Source organism: Mus musculus, chromosome 9 (assembly GCF_000001635.26).
Source record: "Mus musculus strain C57BL/6J chromosome 9, GRCm38.p6 C57BL/6J".
Taxonomy (NCBI): Eukaryota; Metazoa; Chordata; class Mammalia; order Rodentia; family Muridae; genus Mus; species Mus musculus.
This window is the reverse complement of record NC_000075.6, coordinates 4,166,534-4,186,169: the sequence shown is the minus strand read 5'-3', so window position 1 is coordinate 4,186,169 and position 19,636 is coordinate 4,166,534. Positions and strand designations below refer to the sequence as shown.

At 38.6% G+C, this 19,636-nt stretch overlaps 1 long non-coding RNA gene across 1 annotated transcript in view; it reads right to left on the bottom strand.

Moving 5' to 3' along the window:
• Window positions 1-3,658: 3,658 nt before the first annotated feature.
• Gm45957 overlaps window positions 3,659-19,636 on the bottom strand; it is a 43,766-nt gene continuing 27,788 nt past the window's right edge. Inside the window, exons 2-3 of the long non-coding RNA XR_001779086.1 lie at window positions 4,150-4,238; window positions 3,659-3,707 (exon numbers count right to left, since the gene is read on the bottom strand). This is a non-coding gene — a long non-coding RNA (predicted gene, 45957). The remainder of the gene's footprint in view (window positions 3,708-4,149; window positions 4,239-19,636) is intronic.

The following is a 19,636-nucleotide window of genomic DNA, read 5'->3' as shown; positions in this document are numbered from 1 at the left end:
GTGTTCTTGGATTCGGTTAGCGAGGATTTTATTAAGGATTTTTGCATCGATGTTCATAAGAGAAATTGGTCTGAAGTTCTCTATCTTTGTTGGATCTTTCTGTGGTTTAGGTATCAGAGTAATAGTGGCTTCATAAAATGAGTTGGGTAGAATACCTTCTACTTCTATCTTGTGAAAAAGTTTGTGCAGAACTGGAGTTAGATCTTCTTTGAAGGTCTGATAGAACTCTGCACTAAACCCGTCTGGTCCTGGGCTTTTTTTCGCTGGGAGACTATTAATAACTGCTTCTATTTCTTTAGGGGATATGGGACTGTTTAGAAGGTCAACTTGATCCTGATTCAACTTTGGTACCTGGTATCTGTCCAGAAATTTGTCCATTTCGTCCAGGTTTTCCAGTTTTGTTGAGTATAGCCTTTTGTAGAAGGATCTGATGGTGTTTTGGATTTCTTCAGGATCTGTTGTTATGTCTCCCTTTTCATTTCTGATTTTGTTAATTAGGATTTTGTCCCTGTGCCCTTTAGTGAGTCTAGCTAAGGGTTTATCTATCTTGTTGATTTTCTCAAAGAACCAACTCCTCGTTTGGTTAATTCTTTGAATAGTTCTTCTTGTTTCCACTTGGTTGATTTCACCCCTGAGTTTGATTATTTCCTGCCGTCTACTCCTCTTGGGTGAATTTGCTTCCTTTTTTTCTAGAGCTTTTAGATGTGTTGTCAAGCTGCTAGTATGTGCTCTCTCCCGTTTTTTCTTGAAGGCACTCATAGCTATGAGTTTCCCTCTTAGAAATGCTTTCATTGTGTCCCAAAGGTTTGGGTACGTTGTAGCTTCATTTTCATTAAACTCTAAAAAGTCTTTAATTTCTTTCTTTATTCCTTCCTTGACCAAGGTATCATTGAGAAGAGTGTTGTTCAGTTTCCATGTGAATGTTGGCTTTCTGTTATTTATTTTGTTATTGAAGATCAGCCTTAGTGCATGGTGATCTGATAGGATACATGGGACAATTTCAATATTTTTGAATCTGTTGAGGCCTGATTTGTGACCTATTATGTGGTCAATTTTGGAGAAGGTACCATGAGGTGCTGAGAAGAAGGTATATCCTTTTGTTTTAGGGTAAAATGTTCTGTAGATATCTGTCAGATCCATTTGTTTCATCACTTCTGTTAGTTTCAGTGTGTCCCTGTTTAGTTTCTGTTTCCATGATCTGTCCATTGGTGAAAGTGGTGTGTTGAAGTCTCCCACTATTATTGTGTGAGGCGCAATGTGTGCTTTGAGCTTTACTAAAGTTTCTTTAGTGAATGTGGCTGCTCTTGTATTTGGAGCATAGATATTCAGAATTGAGAGTTCCTCTTGGAGGATTTTACCTTTGATGAGAATGAAGTGTCCCTCCTTGTCTTTTTTGATGACTTTGGGTTGGAAGTCAATCTTATCAGATATTAGGATGGCTACTCCTGCTTGTTTCTTCATACCATTTGCTTGGAAAATTGTTTTCCAGCCTTTCATTCTGAGGTAGTGTCTATCTTTTTCTCTGAGATGAGTTTCCTGTAAGCAGCAAAATGTTGGGTCTTGTTTGTGTAGCCAGTTTGTTAGTCTATGTCTTTTTATTGGCGAGTTGAGACCATTGATGTTAAGAGATATTAAGGAAAAGTAATTGTTGCTTCCTGTTATTTTAGTTGTTAAAGGTGGCATTCTGTTCTTGTGGCTGTCTTCTTTTAGGTTTGTTGAGGGATTACCTTCTTGTTTTTTCTAGGGCGTTGTTCCCGTTCTTGTATTGGTTTTTTTCTGTTATTATCCTTTGAAGGGCTGGATTCGTGGAGAGATAATGCGTGAATTTGGTTTTGTCGTGGAATACTTTGGTTTCTCCCTCTATGATAATTGAGAGTTTGGCTGGGTATAGTAGCCTGGGCTGCAGTTTGTGTTCTCTTAGTGTCTGTATAACATCTGTCCAGGCTCTTCTGGCTTTCATAGTCTCTGGTGAAAAATCTGGTGTAATTCTGATAGGCTTGCCTTTATATGTTACTTGACCTTTTTCCCTTACTGCTTTTAGTATTCTATCTTTATTTAGTGCATTTGATGTTCTGATTATTATGTGTCGGGAGGAATTTCTTTTCTGGTCCAGTCTATTTGGAGTTCTGTAGGCTTCTTGTATGTTCATATGCATCTCATTCTTTAGATTTGGGAAGTTTTCTTCAATAATTTTGTTGAAGATGTTTGCTGGACCTTTGAGTTGAAAATCTTCATTCTCATCCACTCCTATTATCCGTACGTTTGGTCTTCTTATTGTGTCCTGGATTTCCTGTATATTTTGAGTTAGGATCTTTTTGCATTTTCCATTTTCTTTGATTGTTGTGCCGATGTTCTCTATGGAATCTTCTGCACCTGAGATTCTCTCTTCCATCTCTTGTATTCTGTTGCTGATGCTCAAATCTATGGTTCCAGATTTCTTTCCTAGGGTTTCTATCTCTAGTGTTGCCTCGCTTTGAGTTTTCTTTATTGTGTCTACTTCCCTTTTTAGGTCTAGTATGGTTTTGTTCATTTCCATCACCTGTTTGTATGTTTTTTCCTCTTTTTCTGTAAGGACTTCTACCTGTTTGATTGTGTTTTCCTGTTTTTCTTTAAGGACTTGTAACTCTTTAGCAGTGTTCTCCTGTATTTCTTTAAGTGATTTATTAAAGTCCTTCTTGATGTCCTCTACCATCATCATGAGATATGCTTTTAAATCTAGGTCTAGGTTCTCAGGTGTGTTGGGGTTCCCTGGACTGGGCGAAGTGGGTGTGCTGGGTTCTGGTGATGGTGAGTGGTCTTGGTTCTTGTTAGTAAGATTCCTCCGTTTACCTTTCGCCATCTGGTAATCTCTGGAGTTAGTAGTTATAGTTGACTCTGTTTAGAGATTGTTCTTCTGGTGATTCTGTTACCGTCTATCAGCAGACCTGGGAGACAGATTCTCTCCTCTGAGTTTCAGTGCTCAGAGCACTCTCTGCTGGCAAGCTCTCTTACAGGGAAGGTGCGCAGATATCTTGTATTTGGACCTCCTCCTGGCCGAAGAAGAAGGCCCAAAACAGGACCTTTCTCAGACACTGTGTTGCTTTGGCAGTTCCCAGGTGGTACAGACTCTCACCTAAGCAGACTAAATTCCTAAGTTCCTTGGAGTCCCGGGACCAAGATGGCGACCGCTGCTGCTGTGGCTTAGGCCGCCTCCCCTGCCGGGTGGGCACCTGTCCTCCGGTCCGGACGGTGGCTGGCTGTCCCCGGCCCACAAAGGGTGCTGCCTCAGCGCCTCTGTGCTTCCGCCTGTTCCAGAAGCTGTCAGGTTCTCTGGCGCACCCTCTCACCTGTTCAGACTAATTCCCTAAGTTCGGCGGGTCCCGGACCAAGATGGCGACCGCTGCTGCTGTGGCTTAGGTCGCCTCTCCAGCCGGGCGGGCACCTGTCCTCTGGTCCGGAAGGTGGCCGGCTGTCCCCGGCCCACACAGGGTGCTGCCTCAGCGCCTCTGTGCTTCTGCCCGTTCCAGAAGCTGTCAGGTTCTCTGGCGCACCCTCTCACCTGTTCAGACTAATTTCCTAAGTTCGGCGGGTCCCGGACCAAGATGGCGACCGCTGCTGCTGTGGCTTAGGTCGCCTCCGCAGCCGGGCGGGCACCTGTCCTCCGGTCCGGAAGGTGGCCGCCTGAGAATGATTCTTGTTGACTTGATCTTTGTATCAGAAAAGGGAAACTGAAAGAAAAAGAATGAAGCTAGCATGTACATGCTTTACTAATTAATTATTTGATTATTAATCATGTTCTACATATTACTAAGACATATTTTACAATTTGGAGCAATGATATTAAATAATATTAGAATTGGGAGATAAAGACTTTGAACATTCTCTGCTTAATATTCTTTTGTGTACTTACAAGAAGGGGAATCTATGAGTCCCCCACAAAATAAGACATAAACAGAGATTCAACGAAATAACAGCTTGATAGAGATTTTTATGGATCCCTTAAAGATTCATTCATGGATATTACTAAGAAACCTTTCTTATGGGAAAGTATAATCTATGGTAAATCTAATTTAATCACTAAAGTGAAACTTTAAATTCTATCTGCATCTATTAACAAATAAGGAAAGGACATTAAAGGAGTACTAAAAAGGCAGGTGCAATGGTGCATACCTGTATTTCCCCAGGGACTCAAGAGGAGTGCTTGAGCCCAGGCATTCCAATTCCACACTAGCTTGAGTAACACAGCTATGGCCCCCTCTCTAAAGCAAAGCAAACCAAAACAAAAATTGACACCAAAATTAAAATTAAAGCAATTGATGTTCTAAATTAAACAAGTTTAGGCATTCTTGGTATATTAAGTAGCATTATTAAGCTTTAATGACTGGGCCTTCAGAGGTCTTGTCAATGACACCTTTTTATAGTCAGCATCTACCCCTCTGAGTCGATGCTTTCTGGCTATGGGCTGGTACATCACCACAGAACAATCTATCAGAGAACCCTGTCTGAGTGTACCTCAACCCTTAATAATCTTCCAGCAGCCTGAACATTTTTCATCTAAAAATGAAAATTGTGCTGTAGAAGAACCATTTCTTCTCATATTTTCTTTTCTGCTTACAATGTTGGGTGTAGTATGGTGAGCCTTTCAAACTTGGCCATGTGAATAGCTCAAGTGATATCTCAGAAGAGGAGCATATAATGGCTAATTTCATAAAGTCTCTGACACTCATTTGAGGGAGTGCTTGTTCATATTTGATACATAATTAAGGAATAAAAATAGAACTCAAGTTCAGGTATATTTAATTCCCAAAGGCAGAACTCTTTTTAGACTTATGATGGAAACACATTTGTCAGGGAGAAAAGATATTAAACCCTAATAACAGAGACTAGAACTTTCTATAGGCCTTAAAAACAATAGAATTTAATAGTATTTTTACTTCTATTTGCCTTCATTTTACTAGGAAGACTATAGCTAAAGTCAAGGAGCCTTGCAAATGTTTCATGGACATTGTCATCTAATAAAAGTGTTCTAATAAAAAACTGTAAAATTGAATTCTATTGTTAATGTAGTTTGAAGTTAGATGTTGTTGGTTTCAGATTTATTTTACCTCCTTGTCAAACTGCCAGACTTTGCATACTGAGACCCCGATTTTCAGATACTTTCATATGACTAAGAAGGTAAACTGTTTGAATAATCTAGAAACCTCAGCAATGTTTGGAAATAGTTTTGAAAAATTTATGTGTTCTTTGTAAACCCATAGGAAAGAAATAATATTAACAGAACTTAGCAAGCTTAGACTATATTTAGAGAACTCTTAGATTTCTTTTTACTCTTCTAAACAAATATTTAAGAAGCAAAATAAGGTACAGGCAGATTTTTGTTTGTTTTGATTTGTTTTAGATTATTCGTAGATTAGTCAAAGCACTGTTCAGTTATGTGAAACTTTATTCAAGTCAAAACCACCTAAACAAGAGACTAGATTCAATATTAAAGGTATTTCCCAGCAGCTAAAGAAGTCTTTTTTATAATATAGCTTCAACTGTTTTTTGCTAATACTGTAGAAGCAAGTTATTCAGATAATACTGTGCAAAAGTTACCCATACTGCCAGGTTATTTCTGCCATCATCTTCTCTTGGATGCTTGGGATCCTTTCAAGTAGATTTCCAACAGATCAAAGCCTGTTTGATCTGTGGAAGGACACTGTGGTGAGACTACATGGTAGCCCAAAGCAAAACAAGACAGGAAAGGATCAAGGAGAAGGACACAATCCAACCATGCAAATGCCCTCCAGTAAGCCCTACCTGAAGACTCCACTCTCATGATGACACACTTGAGATCAGCTTTCATGTATATGCTTTGGCATACATTTCATATCACAACTAATATACACTTCACCTTGTGTGACCCATGACTTCTGAAAAATTGATACTCCTACATAAAAGGGCATTTGTTGTGTTACATGGTTGATTTAAAAGGATCTTGGTGTCTTTTTAACCTTTTCCAAAAAAAAAAAAAAAATCACTAATGAGAGTACCCTTCATATACTAGTAAATTCTGCAAAAGAATTTAATTTTTAAGTTTTGAAGTCCTGCACTGTGATGACATTTCTCTTTAATTTTTTGCTGCATGACATATGAAACAGTGATCAACAAAAGGGAGACCACACCTCAAAATAAAGGGAAAGCTCAGAACTGATGCCTGATTTTGTCATTTGACATCACCATAAATACCAGGGTTTGTTGCACTCATACTCTCACATATGAGTGTGACAAACACACACACCCACGCACACACAGACACACACAGACACACACAGACACACACACACACACACACACACACACAAAGTTTCATGTCATGAAGATCCACAGGACACACCGCTGAAGTCATGTTTAGCAATAAGGTGTTAGCACTTTGAAAATCCATGATGTAGTTTGCAAGGAGTACAATGCCATAATGCAAATAAACCAAATATGCTGTTTCAGGATCACCTTGATTGAATAATATCAGTGAAGTAATGGTGTAGGGATTCTCTTTGGTGTGTATGTGTGTGTTAGTGAGAATTGTGCATGAGAATTGTGTTTCTAGAACAAGAAGAGTTAGGTGGTCAGGTGAAAGGAGTCGGCTTTGGAGGGATAGCACAGTCTTTTCCTATTCAAATTATATTCTTTCCTGATGTACCTGTGAGTATCACTTCTGTGAAAGTGTTCACTCATTCAACTATAATCGGCAGTTTACACTGTTCCAACATTGTTTGAAGATGAAACCATTCATAAAGCACACATGATACCTTCCTACATGGGTCTGAAATTCTAGTGAGGTAATCAACTGAGAGTATCAATTTCTGATGAATTGAAATTTTCCTTCCAAAATGGATGAAGCTGGCTCTTGGGAGTCAGGAAGTCAACAAGAGTCACATATCTGGGAGCTGAAACTTAAAGACTCACTAAGATAGGTTCCCAAAGATAGGAAGCATTTGGTGCTAAAGTAAGACTGACAAGATAAGCTGCTGAGAGGAGATTCTCACAGTTGCTGAGCTATCTCCAAGTCATGTAGATATAGTGTTATGGTTGTAGCTTTTGTGAACATCAGCCATGATGGACTGGACCTTTGAAAGGTTGTGTGGATGCATTGGAGATATCCTTGCTCTTGAAAGTAACTCCGCATAAATTCCTGTTAGTAATTCCAATGAAATTCTATTGGTTCAGCAAGTTGTACTTTAATAAAATCATGTTTGTCTGTTCAATGTCTGGAGTAAGTACAAATAAATATTTTGCTTCCCCAGGAAAAGTGTTAGAACAAGAGTCAGGAAGATGACATTTACAAACAAATTAATCCAGGTGTTTCTGCTGTGTTGATATATGTTGGAAAGCAGAAAAATAAGAAAATATGAGAGAGAGCAAGAGAACAAACTGATAGAAACTGATAGAAAACTGAGCTTGTTATTATTATTATGCACTATATAATTATTATTGCACTATATGCTCATAACCATTATATGATATCAGATAATTATATGATTATATCAGGTAATGGGTATCTTTAGGAAAATTTCTTTTTAATTGTTTTATTATTTATTTCTTGATATGAATGCTTGTTTTGCCTATAAGTTTTGCTGTTGGCCATAGATGTCAGAAGAGGTAAATTTTTTTAAAACTAGAAGTATAAACAGTTGTGAATCACCATGTGTTAGAATCTGAATCCAGGTCATGTTCTATTAACCACAGAGCCATCTCTCAACCCTTTTAACCCAGCCAACCCTTATAACATGTTCATAGTTTGCTTATTTTCAACTCCACTATTGAAGGCTTTTTTTTTTTTTTGTCACCCCACCCTTTGTCCCCTGGTCTCCTTCCTCTTCCTAGAGTCTCTTTACTTCTTTACTTTCTAGGTCCTATATTTGAGAAAAATAGTATGTGTTTTTTTTTAAATCCCACTTATTTACTTAAAAAATATGATCTACCATTGCATATACTTTTTGAAATGACATAACTCTATTCTTGTTTATTTTATAGGGGTGTATTATTGGGTCATTATCACAAGATCTGGAACATTTTGGAGCACATATTTCTCTTTCCTTTCAATTAGTTCAGTGTACATTCCTGGTGTGTATTGTGGGAGTTCATACAAACACACATTTGCAGATATGCTAGATAGAATTGATTGACAGTTTTTTTGAGTTTTTTTTTTGGTTTTTTTTTTTTTTTTTTTAATTAACAATGCTGGTTGAGATCCACTTCTCTGACATCTTTTTTTTTTTTTTTTTTTTTTTTTTTACATCTTATTTTTGAAGTATGAGCAAAATTGAATTAAAACTGCATGTGGTGCATGTGGTACATGTCTATAATCCTCTTAGCCACCTTTTGTGGTAAATGTAGATAGGTTTGTTTACCTGTCTATATCCCTGTCAAGCTGTGATTAAACATTGCCAAGGACCATAGCTTTCATGTCTCAATCTCTTGTCAATGAAAAAACACGATATGGGCATCTTAAGCTTTTATTTGGCAAACATAAATCATGAATTACCAAACATGAATCAAGACTATGTCACAATGTATGTACATATTCTTACAATAGATATTGAGCACCCATCTAGAGACAGTTATTAGAAGAAACATAGAATATTTTTTTTTCTTTTTTTTTTTTTTTTTTTTTCCATTTTTTATTAGGTATTTAGCTCATTTACATTTCCAATGCTATACCAAAAGTCCCCCTTACCCACCCACCCCCACTCCCCTACCCACCCACTCCCCCCCTTTGGCCCTGGCGTTCCCCTGTACCGGGGCACACAAAGTCTGCATGTCCAATGGGCCTCTCTTTCCAGTGATGGCCGACTAGGCCATCTTTTGATACATATGCAGCTAGAGTCAAGAGCTCAGGGGTACTGGTTAGTTCATAGTGTTGTTCCACCTATAGGGTTGAAGATCCCTTTAGCTCCTTGGGTACTTTCTCTAGCTCCTCCATTGGGAGCCCTGTGATCCATCCATTAGCTGACTGTGAGCATCCACTTCTGTGTTTGCTAGGCCCGAAACATAGAATATTAAGAATGATATTTTCAGAGTTTTCCTTTAGAAAATCACCACATGAATTCATGTAGACTTCACAAAGCAAAGCTATAAGGAGACTATAAGGAGATTGCAAGTGGGACAATCTTTGAAGACAAGCCATTTATAAAACTTGAGGATGTCTGGTAGACCTGAACTGGGTGTGAACATCAAAAATTACACCACCCCACAATGATTTTTAATGTAGAGCTTTTGAGATAGTTTTATTTAAAGGTATTAAACTTTGAAAACTTGACTCATTTATTAAGTACTTCATTATTATAATTAATTTGTTCTTCACAATTCAGTGGTCACAATGAATTAATTTATTCACAAGGACATTACTGTGGTTAGAATTTCATTACAGTCAAACACAAATAAATTATGTGCTACTAAAGTCACATATGCCCTAAATTTTTAATTAAACAAAGCCAGTGGTCCTATCTAAGCTTGGTTCCCTGGTGGCAGGCCTCTGTGCAATTCTGGCTTTAGGGCTTTGTGGTCAATAGGTGTAGAACTCAAGAGGAAGAACTGAGAATTTTTCTTTACTTTCAAGTCTAGAATAAAATATTCTGTCTCCACTAAAATCTGTTCTAAGTCAGCAGTTATTTCTCTAAAACAAAACAAGACAATAAACAAACAAACAAACAAACAAACAAACACCATTATACTCCAGTGAGGGCATAGTTTTGCTACAAAAACATAGAAAAGCTATAGTGACCTCTTCCATCCACTTTGCTCTAGATGCTTCCAGCTCAGTCAGGTGTAGCAGGTCCTGAGTCGTCAATATGAGGATGTTCCCCCTACTACCTGCCATTGTCAGAAGTCTCCTCTGACTTAGGGTTCACAAACCCATCTCATCTAAAATTAGAGCATGCATCTTCTTTGTATCTTTTTATTATTGATTATTTTATTTATTTATATTTCAAATGTTATCCCCCTTTCCAGTTTTGCCTCCACAACTCCCCATATCCCATCATCAATCCCCCTGCCTCTATGAGGGTGCTGCCCCAACCACCCATCCACTCCCATCTTACCGCTCTAGGATTCCCCTATGCTGGGTCTTTGAGCCTCCACAGGACCAAGGGGCTCCCCTCCCATTGATGCCAGATAAGGTATTCATCTGCTACAAATACAGCTGGAGCCATGAGTGCCCCTGTATGTACTCTTTGGTTCATGGTTTAGTCCCTGGGAGCTTTGAGGGGTCTGGTTGGTTGATATTGTTCTTCTTATGGAGTTGCAAACACCTTCAGCTCCTTCAGTTCTTCCCCTAACTTCTCCATTGGGATCTCCATGCTCAGTCCTTCCTGTTGGGTTCTGGAAAACTCTTTTGTCCCTGGCATCTGGAACTTTCTATTGTCTACCCCCAGTTCCTCATCCCCCACTGCTATATACCTCCTTTCAAATTCCTGACCGTCTGTACATCTTCCCCCTCTCCTCCTTTATATGATCTGCCCCCCTTTTCCCTCCCTCTCCTCCCCCCCACCCCCCGACATCCCTCTTTCCCTCTACTTCCTGAGATTAGTTTTTCCACCTTATGAAGAGGAGTGCAGCATCCACACTTAGGTGTAGTCTTCCTTCTTTGGTTTCATATGGTCTGGGACTTGTGTCATGGTTATTCTGACCTTTTAAGTTAATATCCACTTATCAGTGAATATGTAATATGTGTGTTCTTTTGTGACTGGGTTACCTCACTCAGGATGATATTTTCAAGTTCCATCCATTTGTCTGCAAATTACATAAAGTCATTTTTTAAATAGCTGAGCAGTATTCCATTGTGTAAATGTACCACATTTTCTGTATCTATTCCTCCATTGAGGGACATCTGGGATATTTCCAGTTTCTGGCTATTATATATAAGGCTGCTATGAACATAGTGGAGCATGTGTCCTTGTTATATGTTTTGGATATATACCCAGGAGTGATATAGCTATGTCCTCAGGTAGAACTATTTCCATTTTTTTCCGAGGAAACACCAGACTGATTTCCATAGTGGTTGTACCAATTTGCAATCACACCAGCAATGGAGGAGTGTTCCACATGCTTTTTTCTTAAAAAGAGAATATAATTACAAAAGCTTGCTCTGTTCCTTAGAGGTATTAATCTCTTCCAGGCACCTGCCATCCTTATAATCCAGTAATGTATTTTTAAAGATCAGGAACTCGTGCCCTAGAAATGCAGTCACTGTGAGAGATATCCCAAGTATCATTCCTCTGTGGAAGGGTGATATCCTACATATGATTAAAGTAACATTTCACAACTCAGGTATCCTGATCATCTTGATCAGTCTCCCATTAATTACTCTGGTCTTCAGCATTTTTTTCATTAACTTATTCCATTTCTTAAACATCTTTTCACCTGTGTCTGTGATATGGAGTCTCGCCAGCAAGGACACACACACAGGAAACACACGGGTTCTTCTGCAGCATAGCTTTAATCCATCTCGAGAGAAAGATGATTAGCTTCTGGGGGAGGAGGCCCAGAACACAGGAAACTCGGTCCTTAAATAGACCACAAGAGGGGTTGGAGACGTATTTCACCCTGACTGGCTGCTCACTATCAGCCCAGATGACGCCACGGGACAGGCAGGGCACAAGGAATGGAAAAATACCCTAGCACATGCGCAGACTATTTGTTTACCAGTTAGAAGACCGGATATCAGCGCCATCTTGTAATGGCGATTGCAAGGGCAGCTCCTCACATTCACCTTTGTTTCTGTGTTCAGTTTTATCTTTCTTTTACTAAACTTGTCTTTAAAATCTAATGTGAGCCAGTTTGATTTTTCCTCAGCACTATAATCTTGAGATTATTTTGTTAAATATTTTGATCTGTTATCAATGGATCAATATAGTTTTATTTCTGAAAGATGAGGTCTTTGATGCTCACAATTATAGTGACATCTCTGGTGCTGGAGCAAGGAAACAGCTTAAGGTAAAGCTGGAATTGAAGCAGACTGAGCACATAGTCTATCTTAAACTTGCATCTCAAGTGTTTTAGGGTGTGATGAGATATTTATGGAATAAAGGAAGTGGAGTGCAGAGAGATACTCAGCAGGCAGACAGTGGGTAGAGAGTGGGTGGGAGACAGTGGCCAGAGAGTAGATTGGCAGACAGTAGTAACAGAGATAGTGGGAAATTCAATAGTGGGCAAGTAGTGGATTAGGAGGATGCCAGCCATGTAGTCCATGCGTCATTGGGTGGAGCCTTCACAATACAAAGTTGTGTCTTCATTCCTTTCCTTTGTATTTGACCTTCTGGGGTATATTTGGGTTTAACTCTAGATGCAATGGAGAAATGAAGTGTAGTAGGTTTTAGGCATAAGAATAACCATTATCCTTGGGCATGAATGGCCATTATGTCAGGCTTACATAGTTTACAACTTTACAGAGTTTTTATTCAAAACTATCCCCTATATTCACAAAAGGGAGCAGTTCTTTATGCTGTAATGGGAGATACATCAGTTTCAAGAAGTTTAGGGACAATCATCAATATTGTCCAAAATCATGAACTACCAAACTTTTATAAGTGTCTCACTTTTCAGAGAAATGCAACAGGGCTGTGAACTACACTTGTATTTTACTTAAGTGATTGCAAATCCAAAATTCCACCTAATTTCAAAAACATATCATTCCGGTGGCTGTTAGAAAGGAAAAAAATAGGATACTCCCTATATGTCTGACCATGTTTTGGAGCAAGAATTCTAAACTTCACATTTGATAGATTTTTAACTCTTAAAACAATGTGAAATTAGTGCATCATATAGAACTTATGTTTCTTGTTCACATAATTGTCCTGTTAATGTTTTCTTTAAAGAATATAGAGAATCTGGGTCATGAAACAATGGATCATAGTAGGACCAAGACTGCTGATAAACAGTAGATAACAGGGTTGCCACTAATTGAATGCCAACTAAGTGAATTAAGCAAACAAACCTAAGAATATTTATTACCGGGAAACCAACTGAAGGAAATTATGAAAACCAAATATATTTTGAAGTTAAGGAAGATGGAAACAGGTATAAAAATCAATGTGGTAACTAAATCTAATAATGTCAACAAAGAGAAATTTAGAGAAATGACAGGACAAAGAAGAAAGGTATTCCAGGATTCTAAACATGAACAAACTATAGGCAGGAGATAAGTCAGTTCTCAGATTTTGGGTCAGGGCTGAGCATATTAAGAGCATATTCATTTCCCATTTTTTTTTTTAGGCAAAAAGATCTGTGTCTGTGACTGTCTGTCCTGCTGTCACCAAATAGAGAAGCGTAGAGAGTAGTCCTGCATTTTTGTTGATCTACAGCTCAAACTTTTTACTCAGAAATACCTTATTTTTTCAAAATCAAATATTTTTATTATTCCAAAAAAACAAACAAAAAAGGAAACATAAACTATGTTGAGAATAGAAAGTACTACCTAAGACAGGAGAAATGTGTCCGAATATATCACTAATTACAGTAAATAAAAGCAGACAAAGCTCACTAATTACAACTGAATAATTCTTGTATGTGTTTGGAAAGCAAGTATCTTAACTTTTGTTGAAAAAACATAAATGTATGTTCTTAAAAAAATTGTGAACAGCCCTTCTGCCTTGTCCTTTCTGCTAGGGCAGACTCTTTGCTGGTATGCTCCAGTGAAGACACCATATCCTGACCTATCCTAAAGAACCTGATACACTCAGAGCACTTGAGGATCATCTGTACTCGAGCAGTTGGACAATAGCTTGATTGCTCTACTGAAGACCCAACTGTCTGAAGGCCTCCCAGGAGATCAACTACAGCCAGAGCAACAACAGATCAGCAGGTTTTATGCCCTGGTTCAGAGCCCCAGTTGGAAGGCCCCACAGGTGGTCTGCTAGAGCAAGGGCTGCAAGCCTAACAGGAGACCTGAAGCAACCCAGGAACAAAAGAGGCAGACTTCAGATAGTCATCCAGACCAACAAACACCAGGGATATCCAGACGGTGAAAGGCAAGTGCAAGACCATAAGCAACAGAAGCCAATATACATGGGCATCATCAGAACCCAGTTCTTCCACCACAGCAAGCCTGAAAATCAGGAATCTGTCCTAAAGTCCTAATCATGAAGATAATAGAGTCATTTAAGGAAGATATCAATACTTCACTGAAAGAAATACAGGAAAATATAAACAGGTGAAGGAATTGAATAAAATGATCCAAGAACTGAAGGTGGAAGTAGAAACAATACAGAAAACATAAATGGAGGCAGATGTGGAAATGGAAAACCTAGGAAAGAGGTCAGGAATTACAGATTTAAGTATCACCAACATAATACAAAGATAGAAGAGAGAATCTCAGATGCAGAAGATACCATAAAAGATCTGGACACAGCTCTTAAAGAAAATTCAAAACATAAAATAATCCTAATCCAAAACATCCAGGAAATTCAGTACACAATGAAAAGACAGAATCAAGAATAATTGAAATAGAGAACTAAGATTCCCAGCTCAAAGGACCTCAAAATGTCTTTAACAAAATCATAGACAAAAACTTCCCCAACCTAAAATAAGAGATGGACATAAAGGTAAAAAAAGAAAAAAAAACCCTATAGAACACCAAATAAATGGGACAAGAAAAGAAAATCCTCTTGTCACATAATAATCAAAACACTAAACGCACAGGAGAAAGAATATTAAAAGCTGCAGGAGAAAAGGGCCAAGTAACATACAAAGGTAGACCTATCAGAATTACACCAGATTTCTTACAGAGACTATGAAAGCCAGAGAGACTGGTCAGAGGTTGTGATGTCTCTAAGAAAACACAAATGACAGTCCAGGCTACTATATCCAGCAAAACTCTCAATCAATATAGATGGAGAAATCAAAATATTCCAGGAAAAATCCAAATTCAAACAGTATCTGCCTACCAATCTAGCCCTACAGAGGATCCTAGAAGAAAAACTCCAACACAATAAGGATACCTGCAAAAAAAGAGAACAAGACCTTAAGCATCTCACAAAAAAGTCAAAAGGAGAGAACCATAAGCACATAAAGCCACCTACAAAAACAAACATATCACAAACCAACAGTCATTTCTTTTCAATATCTCTCAATATTAATGGACTCAAGTCATTAATATTAAAGGACATAAGCCAACAGACTGGATATGCAAACAATATCTAGCATTTTGTTGCATACAAGAAACACACCTCAATAACAAAAACAGGCACTATCTCAGAGTAAAAGGATGGAAAAATGTCTTCTAAGCAAATGGTTCCAGGAAAAAAGCAGAAGTTGCCATCCTAATATCCAATAAAATAAGCATTTAGCCCATAGTTATCAAGTGTGATGAAGAAGGACTCTTCATATTCATCAGGGGGAATATCGACCAAGAGAAAGTCTCAATTCTGAACATCTATGTCCCAAATTCAAGAGCACCCATATTCATAAAAGAAATGTTACTAAAGGTCAAAACACACATTGAACCCCACACAACAGTACTGGTATACTTCAACACCTCTCTCTCACCAATGGACAGGTCATTTAAACAGGAAATAAACAGAGACACAGTGAAACTAAGAGAAGTTATGAACCAAATGGATTTAACAGATATCTACAGAACATTTCACTCTAAAACAAAAGAATACACCTTCTTTTCAGCACCTCATGGTACCATCTCCAAAATCAACCACATAATTGATCACAAAATAACCTTTAACTAATACAAGAGCATTTAAATAATACCATGCATCTTATCAGATCACCTAAGGCTAGACTTCAATAACAGCAAAAATTAGAAAACCCACATATACGTGGAAACTGATCAACTCTTTACTCAATGATAACTGAGTCAGGGAAGAAATAAAGAAAGAAATTAAAGACTTCCTGGAATTTAATGAAAATGTTGACACATTTTACCCAAACTTATGGATCACAATGAAAGCAGTGCTAAGAAGAAAGTTCAAAGCACTAAGTGCCCTGGTGTTGTGGATAGCTTTGGGGCTATTTATAATTTGATGCTAATTTCATTATCCTGTTAGAGGTTGTGAACAAGGAACGAGTCAGCACTAAGGTGATTTCTTGTAAACTTTCTTCCTACCTTATTTTGTAAAATAAAGGCTAGACCAAGTGATTGGGCAGATAAAGGGAAGGTGGAGTTGAAAGTAGAGAGAGAGGGGGAGAGGGAGGGAGGGAGAGAGAGACAGAGACAGAGACAGACAGAGAGACAGGGAGACGGGGGGGGGGGGAGGAGGAGGAGGAGAAGGAGAAGTGGAAAAGAGAGAGGGGATTATGTAGGAGGTGTGGAAGGAAAGCAGAACAAAAGCACATGGCCTGGAGAACATGCAAGTTATAAGGGGTCTCATAGATGGGGAAGATGGTAGTGTAGTGGTAGATCTGCCCAATCTAGGCACACAGATAGTATTGATATTAATGGAGTTGGGTTTTCATTGCCGGGGCATATTTGGATTGGAAAATTACTGTAACACCTTGGTAAAGAAACTAGAGAGATCTTACACTAACAACTTAACATCACATCCTAGACCTCTAGAATAAAAAGAAGCAAACTCACCCAAGAAGAGTAGAAGGCAGAAAATTGTCAAACTCAGGTCTGAAATCAACCAAATAGAAACAAAGAAAACAATACAAAAATCAAGATCAGGTTAATAATCTAAACAGTCCTATATCCCCTAAAGTAATAGAAGCAGTCATTAATAGTCTCCCAACAAAAAAAGCCCACGACCAGATGGGTTTAGTGCAAAGTTCTATCAGACCTTCAAAAAGACTTAATCCCAGTTCTTCACAAACTATTCCACAAAATAGAAACAGAAGGTACTCTACCCAACTCATTCTATGAAGCCACAATTACTCTGATACCTAAACCACAAAAAGATCCAACAAAGAGAGAGAACTTCAGACCAATTTCCCTTATGAATATCGATGCAAAAATCCTCAATAAAATCCTTGCTAACCGAATCCAAGAACACATCAAAACAATCATCCATCCTGACCATGTAGGTTTCATCCCAGGGATGCAGGGATGGTTCAATATATGGAAATCCATCAACGTAATCCAGTATATAAACAAACTCAAAGACAAAAACAACATGATCATCTCGTTAGATGCAGAAAAAAAATTTGACAAAATACAACACCCATTCATGATAAAAGTCTTGGAAAGATCAGGAATTCAAGGCCCATACCTAAACATGATAAAAGCAATCTACAGCAAACCAGTAGCCAACATCAAAGTAAATGGAGAGAAGCTGGAAGCAATCCCACTAAAATCAGGGACTAGACAAGGCTGTCCACTCTCTCCATACCTATTCAACATTGTACTTGAAGTCCTAGCCAGAGCAATTAGACAACAAAAGGAGATCAAGGGGATACAAATTGGAAAGGAAGAAGTCAAAATATCACTTTTTGCAGATGATATGATAGTATACATAAGTGACGCTAAAAATTACACCAGAGAACTCCTAAGCCTGATAAACAGCTTCAATGAAGTAGCTGGATATAAAATTAACTCAAACAAGTCAATGGCCTTTCTGTACACAAAGGATAAACAGGCTGAGAAAGAAATTAGGGAAACAACACCCTTCTCAATAGTCACAAATAGTATAAAATACCTTGGTGTGACTCTAACTAAGGAAGTGAAAGATCTGTATGATAAGAACTTCAAGTCTCTGAAGAAAGAAATTAAAGATCTCAGAAGATGAAAAGATCTCCCATGCTCATGGATTGGCAGCATCAATAAAGTAAAAATGGCTATCTTGCCAAAAGCAATCTACAGATTCAATGCAATCCCCATCAAAATTCCAACTCAATTCTTCAAAGAATTAGAAAGGGCAATCGGCAGATTCATCTGGAATAACAAAAAACTTAGGATAGCAAAAACTGGTCTCAAGGATAAAAGAATCTCTGGTGGAATCACCATGCCTGACCTAAAGCTGTACTACAGAGCAATTGTGATAAAAACTGCATGGTAGTGGTATAGTGACAGACAAGTAGACCAATGGAACAGAATTGAAGACCCAGAGATGAGCCCACACACCTATGGTCATTTGATCTTTGACAAGGGAGCTAAAACCATCCAGTGGAAAAAAGACAGCATTTTCAACAAATGGTGCTGACACAACTGGCGTTTATCATGTAGAAGAATGAGAATTTATCCATTCCTATCTCCTTTTACTAAGGTCAAATCTAAGTGGATTAAGGAACTCCACGTAAAACCAGAGACAGTGAAACTTATATCGGAGAAAGTAGGGAAAAGCCTCGAAGATATGGGTACAGGGGTCAAATTCCTGAATAGAACAACAATGGCTTGTGCTGTAAGATTGAGAATCGATAAATGGGACCTCATAAAGTGGCAAAACTTCTGCAAGGCAAAAGATACCGTCAATAATACAAAAAGACCACCAACAGATTGGGAAAGGATCTTTACCTATCCTAAATCAGATACTGGACTAATATCCAATATATATAAGGAACTCAAGAAAGTGGCCTCCAGAAAACCAAATAACCCCATTTAAAAAATGAGGCTCAGAGCTGAACAAAGAATTCTCACCTGAGGAATACCGAATGGCAGAGAAGCACCTGAAAAAATGTTCAACATCCTTAATCATCAGGGAAATGCAAATCAAAACAACCCTGAGATTCCACCTCACACCATTCAGAATGGCTAAGATGAAAAATTCAGGTGACAGCAGATGCTGGAGAGGATGTGGAAAAAGAGGAACACTCCTCCATTGTTGTGGGATTGCAAGCTTGTACAACCACTCTGGAAATCAGTCTGGCGGTTCCTTAGAAAATTGGACATAGTACTACCGGAGGATCCTGCAATACCTCTTCTGGGAATATATCCAGAAAATGTCCCAACTGGTAAGAAGGACACATGCTCCTCTATGTTCATAGCAGCCTTATTTATAATAGCAAGAAGCTGGAAAGAACCCAGATGCCCTTCAACAGAGGAATGGATACAGAAAATGTGGTACATCTACACAATGGAGTACTACTCAGCTATTAAAAAGAATGAATTTATGAAGTTCCTAGCCAAATGGATGGACCTGGAGGGCATCATCCTGAGTGAGGTAACCCAATCACAAAGGAACTCGCATAATATGTACTCATTGATAAGTGGATATTAGCCCAGAAACTTAGGATACACAAGATATAAGATACAATTTGCTAAACGCATGAAACTCAAGAAGAATGAAGACCAAAGTGTGGACACTTTGCCCCTTCCTAGAAATGGGAACAAAACACCCATGTAAGGAGTTACAGAGACAAAATTTGGAGCTGCGAGGAAAGGATGGACCATCTAGTGATTGCCATATCCAGGGATCCATCCCATAATCAGCTTCCAAACGCTGACACCACTGCATACACTAGCAAGATTTATAGCTGTCTCTTGTGAGACTATGCCGGGGCCTAGCAAACACAGAAGTGGATGCTCACAGTCAGCTATTGGTTGGGTCACACGACCCCCAATGGAGGAGCTAGAGAAAGTTCCCAAGGAGCTATAGGGAACTGCAACCCTATATGTGGAACAGCAATATGAACTAACCAGTACCCCGGAGCTCTTGACTCTAGCTGCATATGTATCTAAAGATGGCCTAGTCGGCCATCACTGGAAAGAGAGGCCCATTGGACTTGCAAACTTTAC